Source organism: Semicossyphus pulcher, unplaced genomic scaffold (genome assembly GCF_022749685.1).
Source record: "Semicossyphus pulcher isolate SPU_LCO1_2020_fin unplaced genomic scaffold, fSemPul1.0.p SCAF_12, whole genome shotgun sequence".
Taxonomy (NCBI): domain Eukaryota; kingdom Metazoa; phylum Chordata; class Actinopteri; order Labriformes; family Labridae; genus Semicossyphus; species Semicossyphus pulcher.
Window position 1 is genome coordinate 31,964,251 of NW_027211626.1, and position 14,610 is coordinate 31,978,860.

At 39.1% G+C, this 14,610-nt stretch overlaps 1 long non-coding RNA gene across 1 annotated transcript; it reads right to left on the reverse strand.

Annotated features, from left to right (window-relative positions):
• Positions 1–6,236: 6,236 nt before the first annotated feature.
• Positions 6,237–13,937, reverse strand: LOC138589035 (uncharacterized). The gene is made up of 4 exons (XR_011307833.1): positions 13,874–13,937; positions 8,205–8,276; positions 7,905–8,096; positions 6,237–6,707 (listed from the first exon to the last, which is right to left on the reverse strand). It is a non-coding gene; the product is annotated as an uncharacterized lncRNA (long non-coding RNA).
• Between the last annotated feature and the right edge of the window lie 673 nt (positions 13,938–14,610).

A 14,610-nucleotide genomic window follows, 5' to 3' on the forward strand; every position in this document is an offset into this window, starting at 1 on the left:
ACTTAAAATGTCGCCATTAATCAGAAAAGATCTTAACAAAGTGTACATCGGGCATGCAGAACATCAACCGCCTTCCAATGTATTTAATTCAACAGGTTGCCATTTGTGCTCCAATACTGCCATCTAGTGGGCGTGTAGGCGAGCACACCACATTAAATGAAAGTACACAAGCTACAGTTTTTCCTCGATAAGTAACCAGTACAAAAATGGCGATTTTAATAACTTCACTGTAAATACATATAATTTCTATACCCTAATTCAATAAATATTGTATCCTGACCTCAATTCATACCAAGTTTATTGAGCGGGGAACTGTTTTCTGTCTTCCAACGAGTATATGTAGGGATTCCCCTCAGAAACGGATGAAGTGGTATCACCCAATATTATACCTCTTAACAAGTTAAAAACGTACATGTTAACAGGTCATTTTCTAACGTCTTAAGGCGATTTTAGCGTGTTATGACGTCATATTCTTTCGTGTTAAGACATCAATATTTGACATATTAATGCAAACGGCGGGCTAGATGTTTTGACCCTTGTGGCTTTCTGTTAATAAGTGAGTTCTTAACTTGTTAACACGTATAATATTGGGTAATACCACTAATACCACTACCATCCGTTTCTGAGGGAAATCCCTACATGCTGTCGGTGGAAGACAGAAAGCAGTTCCCCGCTCAATAAACCTTGTATGGATTGAGGTCAGGATACAATATTTATTGAACTGGGGTTTAGAAATGATGTGAATTTACAGTGACGTTATTAAAAACACAATTTTTGTACTGGTTACCTATCGAGGAAAAATGTAGCTTGCGAACATTCATTTAATGTGGTGTGCTCGCCTACACGCCCACTAGATGGCAGTATTGGAGCACAATTGGCAACGTGTTGAATTTCGATACACAGGAATGGAGTTGATGTTCTGCATGCCTGATGTACACTTGTTAAGATCTTTTCTGATTAATGGTGACATTTTTAGTGCAGCCAATGGGTATGTTTTTAATGTAATGGTCGTGTGAATTATACATTGTGACTATTATTTAAAAAATAATCTAATTTAACTTTTATCTTTTCATGAAAGACTGTTAATTAGGAATCAGCTTTCTTGTGTCAGACATCACATTTGTGTTTACAAAGAAATTCTTGTATATTGGAGACTGGATGAAAATGTGTGCTGTTCACCTTCTGGATCAGAAGGAGAACCAGCAGAAAATGTGGAGTACAGTGTCTATCACAGCAATTTTTGCTTTAATCAGAATGTTAACCAAGTCAAAGCTTTTTCTGCCTTTCAGAAAGTAATGGGGCATTCTCAGAGAACATAGTATCACTGCTGTAAAGTAGTTTAATGGCAGAGGAAATGTATTGTATGTATTCATTACAGGTCCCACCTGAGGAGGGCCATAGCAGCAGCCATCAAAGGGAGACTGGAAGCTGTGGACCTAGCCACCCATGGCTTCTTGTCCAAAATGTTAGACATAATATCAATCAATCAATCAATCAAATTTTATTTGTAAAGAGCCAAATCATAACCAGAGTTATCTCGAGACACTTTACAAAAAGAGCAGGTCTAAACCGACTCTTTGTTATGTTATTTAAAGAGAGGCCCAACATGAATCACCATGAGTAGCACTTATCAATATTCGGCACATTGGCAAGGAAAAACTTCCTTTTAACAGGCAGAAACCTTGAGCAGAACCAGACTCATATTGAGCAGCCATCTGCCTCGACAGGATGGGCCTAAAATGGGATAGAAGGAGATGCAGGATAGAGACAGGCAAAGACAGCAACAACATGTGTTCTTGTTACAACAACAACAACATATGTCCTTGTTACATCAACAACAACAGGTAATACATACTTATGGTTACAATGCCAATAATAGTGGTACACTAGTGTGAAAATTAGCAAAAAATAAATTAGCGTGAGAAGCAGAGTAATGATAAAGGTTGTAGTAATCGTAATTGTAACAGTTGAAGTCAACAGGTCTACTATTAGCATTAGCAGCAACAATAATGATACTATGGAGGAGACTGATGTTAGTAGTTGTTGCAGTCGAGCAGGTCCACAGCAGCAGCAGCAGGTGGTCTGCAGCAACGATCCCCAGGAACCTACAAGACAAGGGAGCACAAGAACTCCCAGGAAGATATATGGTTAGTAACGTTAATGGGACCAGAAGATACAGAGTTAATGAGCTGCATTAAAAGGGACTTCGAAGCCTCGCGCAGTCGGGTTTTCAGAGCAAGTTGGACAAAAACCCGACTGTGCAAGGCTTTGAAGTCCAGCGGGAGTGAGGGGGCCACAGTTTTCAGGGCCAGGCAGTGCAGCTGCTCCCCACCGACTGCACAACTCCATGCATGATGGGAAAGGATTTGTTCTGGTTTGAATGAAGCGCCTATTGGCTGAAAAAAGCCTTGACACCCCCCCACAAGGAAGTGATGAGACTTCTATCTTATTCATCATTATTCATTAAACTTCATGAAGTGTCAGACAGACACCGAACGGTTTTCTCAAAGTACTGTCATTCACAATGTGATGCTTTACTCATTCCTCATTAACACTGTCTTAATAAACATAACTGCAATGACGTTTATATCGAAATACTCACTTGTTAACAGGTCATTTTCTTATGGAAAGCCACAAGGGTCAAAACGTGTAGTCCGACGTACGCATTTATATGTCAAATATGGACGTCTTAGCATGGAAAAATACTACGTCGTAACACGCCAAAAACGCTTTAAGACGTTAGAAAATGACCTGTGAACAAGTGAGTTTTTAACTTAAGCGGTTTGGACCATAAAGGCTTCCATGCTATTGGTTGGCTTCAAAATACCCACCCCTTTTTGATTTAGGTGCTGCGTTGGGCTGTACGGATGTCTACATTGTGGTCACGTGGGCTCTTGCTGGTGGGTACGTTTGGGCTACGTAGCTATCATGTGACTTACACGCAACTGTGCCATAGTATGTGGAACAGTCCATTGTGTGCGGGGTGGATCAGTTTGTGAAATAAGTAGTGTCTATTCCAACCAGTGTGACGCAGCAATGCGCTAAACGAGCCTAGTCTGCCACTCTGGTGGTTTAGAGAGCAAAGAATGGCGTCTAGAAACTTCGTCAGGAACTGTGGCAGGACATTTGCAGAATGTACCCAACGTTTATTATCTGATGACCATGATGATGATTTTTCAAATAGGCCTATAGAGAGTATTATGTCAAACATTTTGGACAAGAAGCCATGGGTGGCTAGGTCCACAGCTTCCAGTCTCCCTTTGATGGCTGCTGCTATGGCCCTCCTCAGGTGGGACCTGTAATGAATACATACAATACATTTCCTCTGCCATTAAACTACTTTACAGCAGTGATACTATGTTCTCTGAGAATGCCCCATTACTTTCTGAAAGGCAGAAAAAGCTTTGACTTGGTTAACATTCTGATTAAAGCAAAAATTGCTGTGATAGACACTGTACTCCACATTTTCTGCTGGTTCTCCTTCTGATCCAGAAGGTGAACAGCACACATTTTCATCCAGTCTCCAATATACAAGAATTTCTTTGTAAACACAAATGTGATGTCTGACACAAGAAAGCTGATTCCTAATTAACAGTCTGTTCATGAAAAGATAAAAGTTAAATTAGATTATTTTTTAAATAATAGTCACAATGTATAATTCACACGACCATTTCATTAAAAACATACCCATTGGCTGCACTAAAAATGTCACCATTAATCAGAAAAGATCTTAACAAGTGTACATCAGGCATGCAGAACATCAACCGCCTTCCAATACATTAAATTCAACAGGTTGCCACTTGTGCTCCAATACTGCTATCTAGTGGGCGTGTAGGCGAGCACACCACATTAAATGAAAGTACACAAGCTACATTTTTCCTCGATAGGTAACCAGTACAAAAAGGGCGATTTTAATAACATCACTGTAAATTCATATCATTTTCTAAAACCCAGTTCAATAAATATTGTATCCTGACCTCAATTCATACAAGGTTTATTGAGTGGGGAACTGCTTTCTGTCTTCCAATGGCAAGGGATATCCCTAAGAAACGGATGAAGTGGTATCACCCAACACACACATAATATAACACCAACATAACCACAACAATTAAATCACACTCATTAAACACACTAAAATAATGTGAACATCAACAGTCCCATAATGCTTTGTGCCTCACGCAACGGCCCCCCCTGGTCGCTACAATATTTTTTAACCGGCCATAAAAACTTTCTTAGATATAAGGTCAATAATAAACTGTGGTAGAAATAAACTAAGACATTTCCTTTAGTACTGAAGTTACAATGTATCTATACTTTTCACTGAATTTAGAGAAAAATATAAAGTACTTAAAAACAGCTCCATATTTAAAAAGTGGTGTAGGCCTACGCAGTAATGCTTTAATAATAATCCACTGATATTAAACATATTACTCTGCAATAGGCGCTCCTGCATAATGAGTAGGCTACCTTAAGTTATTGTACTGTAAGAATATCGGGATTAATACAGGTTTATCTTATTGCAGGGCTTTTGCTTGTAATGAGTATGTATACACTGATATTATTTTTTTCTTTAGTACATTTTTAATCACTGAAACAAAATAAACTTTTCATTATGGCAGCTCATTAATCCACTGCACAATGAAACTTGCAGTAGTTCTGATCAAGCACTCCGCTCTCTCCTTCATCGCTCATCCGGCTGTCATTTACAAGCTCTTCAGTTCCGCTAGTGACCATACTGTAGCTCAGCTGCTAGCGATAGCCTCTACAGTTTCCTGCTAGGTGTCTCAGGTGTTTAGCTTCTCCTCAGCCTCCCGTAGTGACAGTGGTACATGTATACTGTAGTTTATATGCAGTGAGTTGGAAATACATCTCCACAACATGGAAACTCAATAATTAGCTGCTGTAGCAAGTCCTCATTAGCCGGCTAATGTAGCGTCAGTTCCCCGTCCAGCAGCCCCTGAAGAGCCGACAACACTGGGTTGCTGGGGTGGCTATGTGACTGTCCAAAGGACGCATAGAAGTAAACAGAGAACGCCCACGGTCCCAGTGTTGCCAAATCCTCAGTAAGGAAAGTAGATGTTGGCTGCCCTAAAAGTCGCTAGAAGTTCCTAAATGACGTCATCGCCTAATTTGCATAACTGTCTATTTGCATGTCATTGTAATGGACGCTGTAGGAGAGAGGAATAACGTCGTGGGAGAGACAGAAAGTGAGTAAAAAACACCCTAAATATGTTTAGAACTATAAATGAACTTTCTTCTTTTGATTCTTAGTTTGTTTTTTTTTTTTATTATGCCATTGCACTAGGCCATCACTTCTCAAAATAACTTTATGACTCATGCTTTGTCTCGATCCACATTACATATATCGATTTTGTCATGTATTGTTAAATGTTAGAATACCAAATTTATAAAAAAAATCATTTACTCTTGCATCCCGCTCTGTAAGCCAGGGCGGGATCAGCGGCGGCTTTGCGCATGCGCGATTCATTGCAGTGTGGACGCGAAGCGGTGTGGGTCTCCTCTCCACTCTGACTGCAGCTGGGACTGCTGCATGCGCCAGGCTACTGTGAGACTGACCGCCTATGAGTGCTTTGGAACGGGGGAGGGGTTCACGGGTGCACCTGCTGATCGTTAAAGACAGTAACTTAAGAACGATACGTCAGATAAGTCAGAGTAAGTATAATAAGTCGATAAGTCAGAGTCTCCAAAACACCAGAAAAAGTCGCTAGATTTGTCGCTAGTCACTTTTGAAAAAAAAGTCGCCAAGACGATTTGTAAAGTCGCCAAGTTGGCAACATGCACGGTCCACCAACGACTAGTTCATGTTTCTAGCGCAAGCTAAATAACAGAAGCAACGTGCGGAGTCGTTGCAAAACAAAATTTAGTCAACAACTTAAAGTATGTTTTGAAGTAATGGGAGGACACCGCCCCTGATGCCCTGACCTCATTTATTTTAGTCGCCAAATTAGATTTTTACGCGCATTTGGCGAGTGGCGGGTGCTATTTTTGGACCCTGTGGTTGGGGCCTATGAGCAAAGAGCAAAGAGCAAAGAGGGCGACAAGATGACACACTACCTCTCTTTATATGGTGCCCTTAGGTGGCGATTGGCCAACAAGGACCCCTCGAAAGGAGTACAGATGAGGCATCTCAGTCTGCTACATTTATAATTTTTAGTCAAACAAGTCTTAAATTACAACTTTATTCTAAAAAATAACAACTTTATTCTCATAATATTACGACTTATAATATATTATATATATTATGATGATATAACAGACTCAGAACAGGCTGCCTTCTTCCAAAAACCCATAACCATCTCCACTGTCTTCAGAGCATTACGCTCCAGGTTGTTCTCACCACACCAGGTCACCAGATGGTCAATCTCCCACCTGTAGGCAGACTCGTCCCCACCAGAGATGAGTCCAATGAGGGTGGTGTCGTCCGCGAACTTCAGGAGCTTGACAGACTGATGACTAGGGTTGCAGCTGTTGGTGTACAGGGAGAAGAGCAGAGGGGAAAGAAAGCAGCCTTCAGGGGAGCCAGTGCTGATGGTCATGGAGTCAGAGATGTGTTTCCCCAGCTTCATGTGCTGCCTTCTGTCGGACAAGAAGTCAGTGATCCACCTGCAGGTGGAGTCGGGTACGTTCAGCTGGGAGAGCTTGTCCTAAAGCGGACCTGTTGGCAGTGGCGACCCCAGGATTTTTTCCTGGGGGTGGCCAGAGATGGTCACAGAAAATCTTGGGGTGGCACACCAAAACCAAAACTTACACTCGTTAGGCGAAAAAAGCACCATCTTGCCACAGCTATACATTTTTTTTTAATTTTCTTTCACACAAACTATAATGAAGAGTATAAGAAAAGTTATCATTTAAATGAATAGTACATAATTATTATAATTCTGATTATTCAGGGCTTTCTAACATCATATGGACTATTCAGCCATTGAGGAAAAGTAGACAGCTAGTGGCTGTAAAAGCTACATATGTTGGCTTCTGGCACATTTTAATGGCACTCCTCTATCATATATACTAGTGTTTATTATTACATATTTTCGTGATTTTGCTAACCCATCTCTAAACAGTAAGGGAATTATTTCAAAGGAGCATTAGGCCTCTTGTGCGTTTTAGCACACTCTGTGTCTGTTAACAAGTTTGGTACAAAGTAATTCCTATACCAACGCTGTTTAATTAATTAACTTATAATAATCAACAGCCTGCTTACAGTGTTCATGTCTGGATCTTTAATAAATGACAACATATAGAAAAAAAATAACTGTTGTATCCTGTCACATGCTCAGACTCTCTTTTTACATAAGAGGTTTTTGAACTGCCATTGTAAAAACCGTCCCTGCCTTCTCTCCCAATATAAGTATGTACCCACATGGCTGTGACTCAGTGAATTAAATGCCCTTGTATTCCAGCTCTGCTCGCATTTTGGGACTTTTAGGGTGTGTAATTATCGTCCCCGCTCCCGCGGACTCGCAAGTGTGATGTTTTGTCTCTGACCAGCAGCTTGGTGGAGGAGAGGACCACCACGGTGCAATTGAAGTTTAAATCTAGTAACTAGCAAAGCTGTCTGTTTCATTACTTCATATATGGCTATGCTACAAATGATATGGTAAGCCGCAAGAGAAATAAAGAAGAGGAAAACAATTCCGTGATAATAATCATTCCCTTGTGATTTTGACGCAGACAGATGTGTTCACTGCAGCACTTGCCACTGTAAAAGCAAGAGGTGTAGGCCTACAACTAGTAAAAATTACAAACACTATTTGTATTGCATCTATAGAGATTGTTTTGCTGTAAAAGTATAATTTAGGCTTTAAAGGTAATTCATTGATGGTTCTTTCATTGAGCCCATTAAAATCTGTGTGGCATGTTGGCGAAAACTTTTAAATGCTTACTGTGAGTCATCGCGCTGCTCTTCATTACCACAGAGGTCAAGGCGACGGGTCTGTAGTCATCAAGTCCTGTGGTCCTTGGCTTTTTGGGGACAGGAATGATGGTGGAGGCCTAGAAGCAGGCTGGCACGGGACAGGTCCTAGAGAGGTGTTGAAGATGTCAGTGAACACCGGAGACAGCTGATCGGCACAGTGCTTCAGGGTGGAGGGGGAGACAGAGTCACGGCGAGGAGGAAGGAAACAAGTGTTAGCTGTCCCCAGTTAGAAGCCCCTTAAATGAAACCGTTTGTGGCTCGAACTCACCTTGCCCTGCCCTGTTGCTGTCGGAGGAAGATTTGGGTCCTGGTAGGTCCGGGTATCATCGGATAATCCGTTCTGTGATCAAATCAAAACGTAACAGCTAAAAAAGGCTCGTTTTATCGTTTTAGACCAAAAACGAGAAAACGCTTTCTCGTTTTGTCACTCAGAATCCAAAATTGAAAAAACAACAAAACCAATTCAAAAGAAACGGTCCAGTTTTTGTCCATTTATTATTTTGATTTTATCGCAATGAATAAAGGAATACATTTGGGCTGTCACTTGACACGGAAGTAATAGTTAAAATGTCAAATTAAAAGCCCCTAAACAGTGCTAGCTGGCTGGCTGGCTGGCTGGCTGGCAGGCAGATAGATAGATGGACACAGAATGTAGATTTAAGTTAAATTGTAATCGATCTGATATAATTTCATAATTTTTTTATATCAAAGAGTCCAGAACATTTTTTGCAGGTCTTTAAATGAGTATTAGGTAGATAAAAAAGAAAATCTAATAATCAAATAATCAAACCTCGACATCACAGATTTTAGTTTCCTTATTTCCCGTTCATCAATTTTCTTTTCACAATTAAATATTTTTGTGATTTTTGTGATCTAATTTTCGGTTGTGTTTAGTTAACATAGTCCAGCTATCTTCAAAGTCACCAGCAGAGGTCCCCATCCTCCACCCTGAATGTTATAAACAGCAACATGGCTTAGGATAATCATGACAACAAGAAAATAATGATAACAATTATACAACATATTACAATTGAACTTATAAGAACATTGCTCTATCATTTCATTTGGCCTGAGTGACTCATTTTATATACTCATATTCCAAATGTGTATAATAACAGGCAACCGACAGTAACATGTCATTTTCAGCTGCCAAAGAATGATTGTGGTTTGTCTATGCCCAAAAAAAAATAGATCTAAATGTATAGACATGGCAATTTTCAACAATCAAATATACTTTGTTACCACACAACTATATAGAAATTAGAAAATAACACAAAATGAAAATAACAAAAATGTACTAAACCCTATTTGGCTCCAAAGAGAACTCTGTGAAGTCTGATACAAGCCTTTCTATTTCTCTCTCTCCATCAAACCATGGCGTCTTTGGTTACGGTGGGACACTTAAAAGATAAAAGTGAGAGTACCCGTAGAAATTACACAGTTGTTCCCATCATTGCAGGTGCAGAATGCAGTGGTCAGACTAAAACCAGGTCTTGCATGTATAGATGAGAAGCGCAGGGGCAATGATGGGACATAACAGAAGGTTGAGCTTTTACCCTGTAAGACCCAGTATTGCCTTTGCCCACTGTGGCACAAGAGCTGCCCCAAGAGGCCTCCAACACGCATAAAGAAAAACCATATTTGCAAAGCATGCCAGTGACATCTCTCACACCCCACTGCAAATTTAGATCCTCTGCTAAATTGTAAAGAGAAATATGTTCCTGTAGATCTATAATGTGCATTTGTCCACTGAAACAAGGAAGATGACACTTTAAGTGTTATTTTCTCATTTCTATATAGTTGTGTGGTAACAAAGTATATTTGATTGCTGGAAATGATAATTTCTATACATTTAGATCTAGTTATTTTGGGGCATAGACAAACCACAATCATTCTATGGCAGCTGGAAATTACATGTTACTGTTTGTTGCCTATTATTATACACATTTGGAATATATACCTAGGCGTAAAATGAGTCACTCAGGCCAAATGAAATGATAGAGCAATGTACATATAAGTTCAATTTTAATATGTTGTATAATTGTTATCATTATTTTCTGTTGTCATCTTAAGCCATGTTGCTGTTTATAACCTTCAGGGTGGAGGATAGGGACCTCTGCGGGTGACTATTATTATTATTATTATTACTATTATTATTATCAGTTTGTAATGGTCTACTAGAATTAATATTGGTGTATTAGTAGTAGTTGAGGCAATGATCAATGTTTGTCAAGGGAATATGAAGTATGAAATATGCACAATATGAACAAATGCCTTAAAGGCAGACAATTACCTTGGATCAGCTCACATCTTATAAGCTTTTTCAAACAAAGGGATAAAGCCAGGGCCAAATATCGCCTGTCAAAAGATTCTGCTGATTGGGAAAATTACAGAATCTTAATAAATGCATGGAAGACCAAAACAAGGAATGCAAAATCCAACTATTATAAAGATAGCTTCTCTCAGAATTTTCATAACCCCAGACACTTTTGGAATCTATTGAACCATATTCTTAATAAAACTAATAAAAGTGCCATAAACCGGTTACAAATTAATAATGAAACTATTTCTGAACCTATACTTATTTACCATTATTCCCATTTTAAGAAGCATTTCTCTTCTATTGGTGGATCTCAAAACTTTAAGGTTTCAGGTTTTAGACCCAATTTTTCCACCACCACTGCTCTTCTTAAATTTACTAACGATGTGTTTTCATCTTTTGATAAAGGCCAACTCACAGGGGCAATTTTTATTGATCTTTCGATCTTTCTATTCTATTGGTTTAAATCAAAATGCTCTCCTCTGGTTTAATGCCTATCTGCATAAGACACGTCAGTGTTTTGTTTTTGAATGGTCTCAGTCCGACTACAATATTGGCGAAAGGGGTGTTCCACAAGGTTCCACCTTCCACTTCTTTATTAATTATTCATGAATATGTTGAATATGTTCAAACTGTCTTGCTCATCTTTATGCTGACGACACTGTTCTCTACATTTCCAACTCAGATATGACACAAATTCAAAATTCTTTACGGTTTGATTTTAACTCGGTCCAAAAATGGTTTCATCATAACAGACTCTTACTGAATAAGAAGTCCTGCAGCATGGTGTTGGTATGCGACAAAATCGCTCATATCCTTTTGACACATTTATTTTGATGATGGGTCACCCCTTGAGAAAGTTGATACCTTCAAATATCTGGGACTTTGGGTTGACCCTGAACTCTCATTTAAACCCCACATTGATTTTATTACTAAAAAAGCATATGGCTGTCTGAACTCACTTTGTCGCTCAATTAATTGCTTTACATTTCAATTCAGAAAAAGAACATTTTCTTAGTTTTTACTGATTATTGATTATGTTGATATTGTTTATCAGAACACCTCAGACACTAATCTTAAGCCCCTTAATGTTTTTTATAATTCCCTGTGTAGATTTATCTTGAGGTGCCCATACAGAACTCAACAATGTTTCATGTATGAATCACTTAATTGGCTGCAGCCTATATCTAGAGGGCAATTTCACTGGGTCCAGTTCATTTTCAAATTTGTCCATTTCAATTGCCACTCCTATTTAAAACAGTTTCTGGTTCCATATAGGTCTTTACATTCACTCAGACATACGCAATATCCCTTTTTCTTTGTCCCAAGAATTCTCAAAGAAGTTGGTCGCCGCTCATTTCAATACAAAGCTCCATTTGACTGGAATAATCTTCCTTTATCTCTGAGATCCATTACCTCTTGCCGCTGCTTCAGGACATTTTTCTTTTCTTTTCTTAAAACCACACATTACTATCTCGCGGCCACGCATTATTATTTTTTCCCTCAGATGTCCCCAGGGGGGCTTCGTATTAAATTAAGAAATACGAATAAAGAATTAAGATTATTATGTATTATTAATATTTAAGATTTTTAATGATTGAATTAAGATTTTTTTCTTCTCTGAAACCACAATTCTGCCCTAATTATATGCTAAGTTTGGCAGTACATCTTGCAGTTAAATGGCAGTTTATTTTCTTAACATTCATTTTTGGCATTTTGATGTGTCTTTCACGTTTTTTTTCTCCACATATCCCCTTTTCTGGTCAGATCTCTTCTCTGATCTGTCGTTTGTCCACCAGCATGGAGCTATGTGTGGACTATGTTGTTGTTTTTTGGTTTCAGTTGCAGCCTCAAAAAATGGGATTCCATATGAGTGATCGTAGAAAGATTCTACAAGAATAAATATATTCTTAGTAATACTTCTAAAAGTCTTGATGTATTCTGATGCTAGTAACATACCATGTCATTAGGTTCAATTCACTTCTAACCAACAGATGGGAGTCTCACTGAAGTTTATGGCTTTGTGAATACATGTTTGAGATATCTTAACTTATTTCCAACAGTGAACCACCAAAAAAGTTTTTCGGCAAGACTGCTCAAAATTATTTTTTTTGTTTGTCCATCTGCCTTTGTCTGTCTATAGATTGAGCAATCTGTTGAATGGATCTTGGCCAGTAGACGGCTCACTAATATCGGCTTCTTTCTCACCATAGTCTGGTCAGCATTGATCGGCCCTTCTGTTCTAAGTCTCACTCTGATTGACTGCTATTATTGGCTCTAATGAGCTGCTAGTGATTGCCCAAACCCAGCTTCTAACATCCAGCAGGAACACTAGCTTTTTTAAACTCTTTGTCTACTTTTTAGCTTGCTCTAATTTCTCTTGCTTTAATCATTTGGTGAGAATATTGACTTGATGTGGGCATTATTTTCTGCAAGACAGTTTGAAATCTTTTCTTAAATTTTCTTTGATACAGCCTCTCTTTTACAGTAGATTTAAAGTGAGCAAAAGCTGAAAACTTGCCTCTAAATAGTGCTTATTTTAAGCGGCAAAAGTAATGATTATCAGCAAAAGAATTATACTGTGAGCACGTAGAGAGTCTGCTGAACATGTAGATGTGTTTTGTCTGTGATGCTAGAAATTCAGATCCCACAGCGAAATACAAAAGTGCCCCCAAGTGGTTCGCCCGAGGAAGTTGAAGTCAAATTTAACATTGCCGTAGATGGAGAGTTTTTGAGCACTCCTGTTGCTTTAGAGCTCATTGTGCCAAAACTGTTTAATTTGTTTGACTTTCAGTAGTAGAGGAGAAGATTTCCTACATTTTGAGGGTAAAATTATGTGTGTGGAGTGAAAATTGTGGGCTGAGGAGCAATTTGTTAGGAGGAATTTTGAGTTATTTTTAACCTGCTCTATACTGTACTGATGACATCACGCACTCTAGCCTGTGCCATCTGCACCCATTGTAAAATCTGAAAACTGCTGAAAACATTGCGTTACTTTGAGCTAAATTATTCATAAACGATAAAAGATAGCAAAAAGATTTGCCAACACTTTAAAGCAAAAATGAAGTCTGTGAGCGAAGTATGCTGAAGCAGTAGTATTTTAAAGTTATGAGTTGAATTTTTTCCATCTGTTTTAATTGAATGCTGAATCAGTGTAACCATTTGTGTTTTTCTGCTGGACTATCCTGGATGTGTCTCTGTGACCCTGGTGTTTATGGTGCAGGAGGGACGTCTGGCTCTTCTTTATTCTGGTGTGTAAAATCGTCAGCACACAGTCATAATGCTGCATATGCAACTGCAAGGACATATATCTGCAGCTCAGGAGACATTTCCTTTTTACAGAGTTACAATATCACATCATGAAATAATATCTGTAACATACAATCAGCAAACGTGATCGTATAGATGTTATCAGAGTACCAAGCATAAAGGGTATTTTTAAGCTTTAAGTTTTATGCACATTAAAAATATCAAAAAAATTTGAACAATCTTTTTAACCCAAGAGGAAAACCTCCTTGACTGTCATACAGCCGTTTTAAAGTTATCATTTACATCATCAATTTATAATATACAACTATAAATGCAACAACATCATATATAAACTAGACAATGCCTACCTGGTGTGTAAAATCATCAGCACACAGTCATAATGCTGCATATGCAACTGCAAGGACATGTATCTGTTCAATACAAAACAGGAGATCACGGTCAGTAACGTGAGGATACAGCCACGAAGGCAGCCGACACATGTTAAGCTAGCAAGCATTTGCTCCTCATGTTAGCAGATTGCAATTCGTGTATAAAGTTACCATTTCTACACCTAAGCGTCTGTAACTCTCACTATAAGTTCTATTCATGTTCATAGTTAGACTCCACGTTACTGACAGTTTCCAGGACAATTATAAATCATTAAACATTGTAACATTGAACGGAGCATTACATACACTCACCCGCCTGCAGCTCAGGAGACATTTCCTTTGCTGAGGTACGTACGGTGGCCAGCTAGGAGCCCTTACGCTGCAGTTGCGCTACGCAACCCACCAGGTGGCAACAAAGTCACATTAATAATACAAACACATACATTTGCTGAAATTCAACACAAAGAGTTACATCAGCATTCCCACTAATAACACACAATCAGTGATAAAAGTGGTCCTCTTCTTCTTCTCATCTTCTTCTTCTCTCTCCCAGTTCTGTAGTTATCAGTTGTCAGAAAGCTGCTGCAGAGTCGGCATGTTGCCAAGGCGACGGCAGTGCTGGAGGTGTGTGTGCTGCTGTAACTGAGCTACTCGACTTCCTGCTTCGCCCTGCTCGCCCTCCTGCTACCCGGCCTCATCTGTACGGCCTTGTAGAC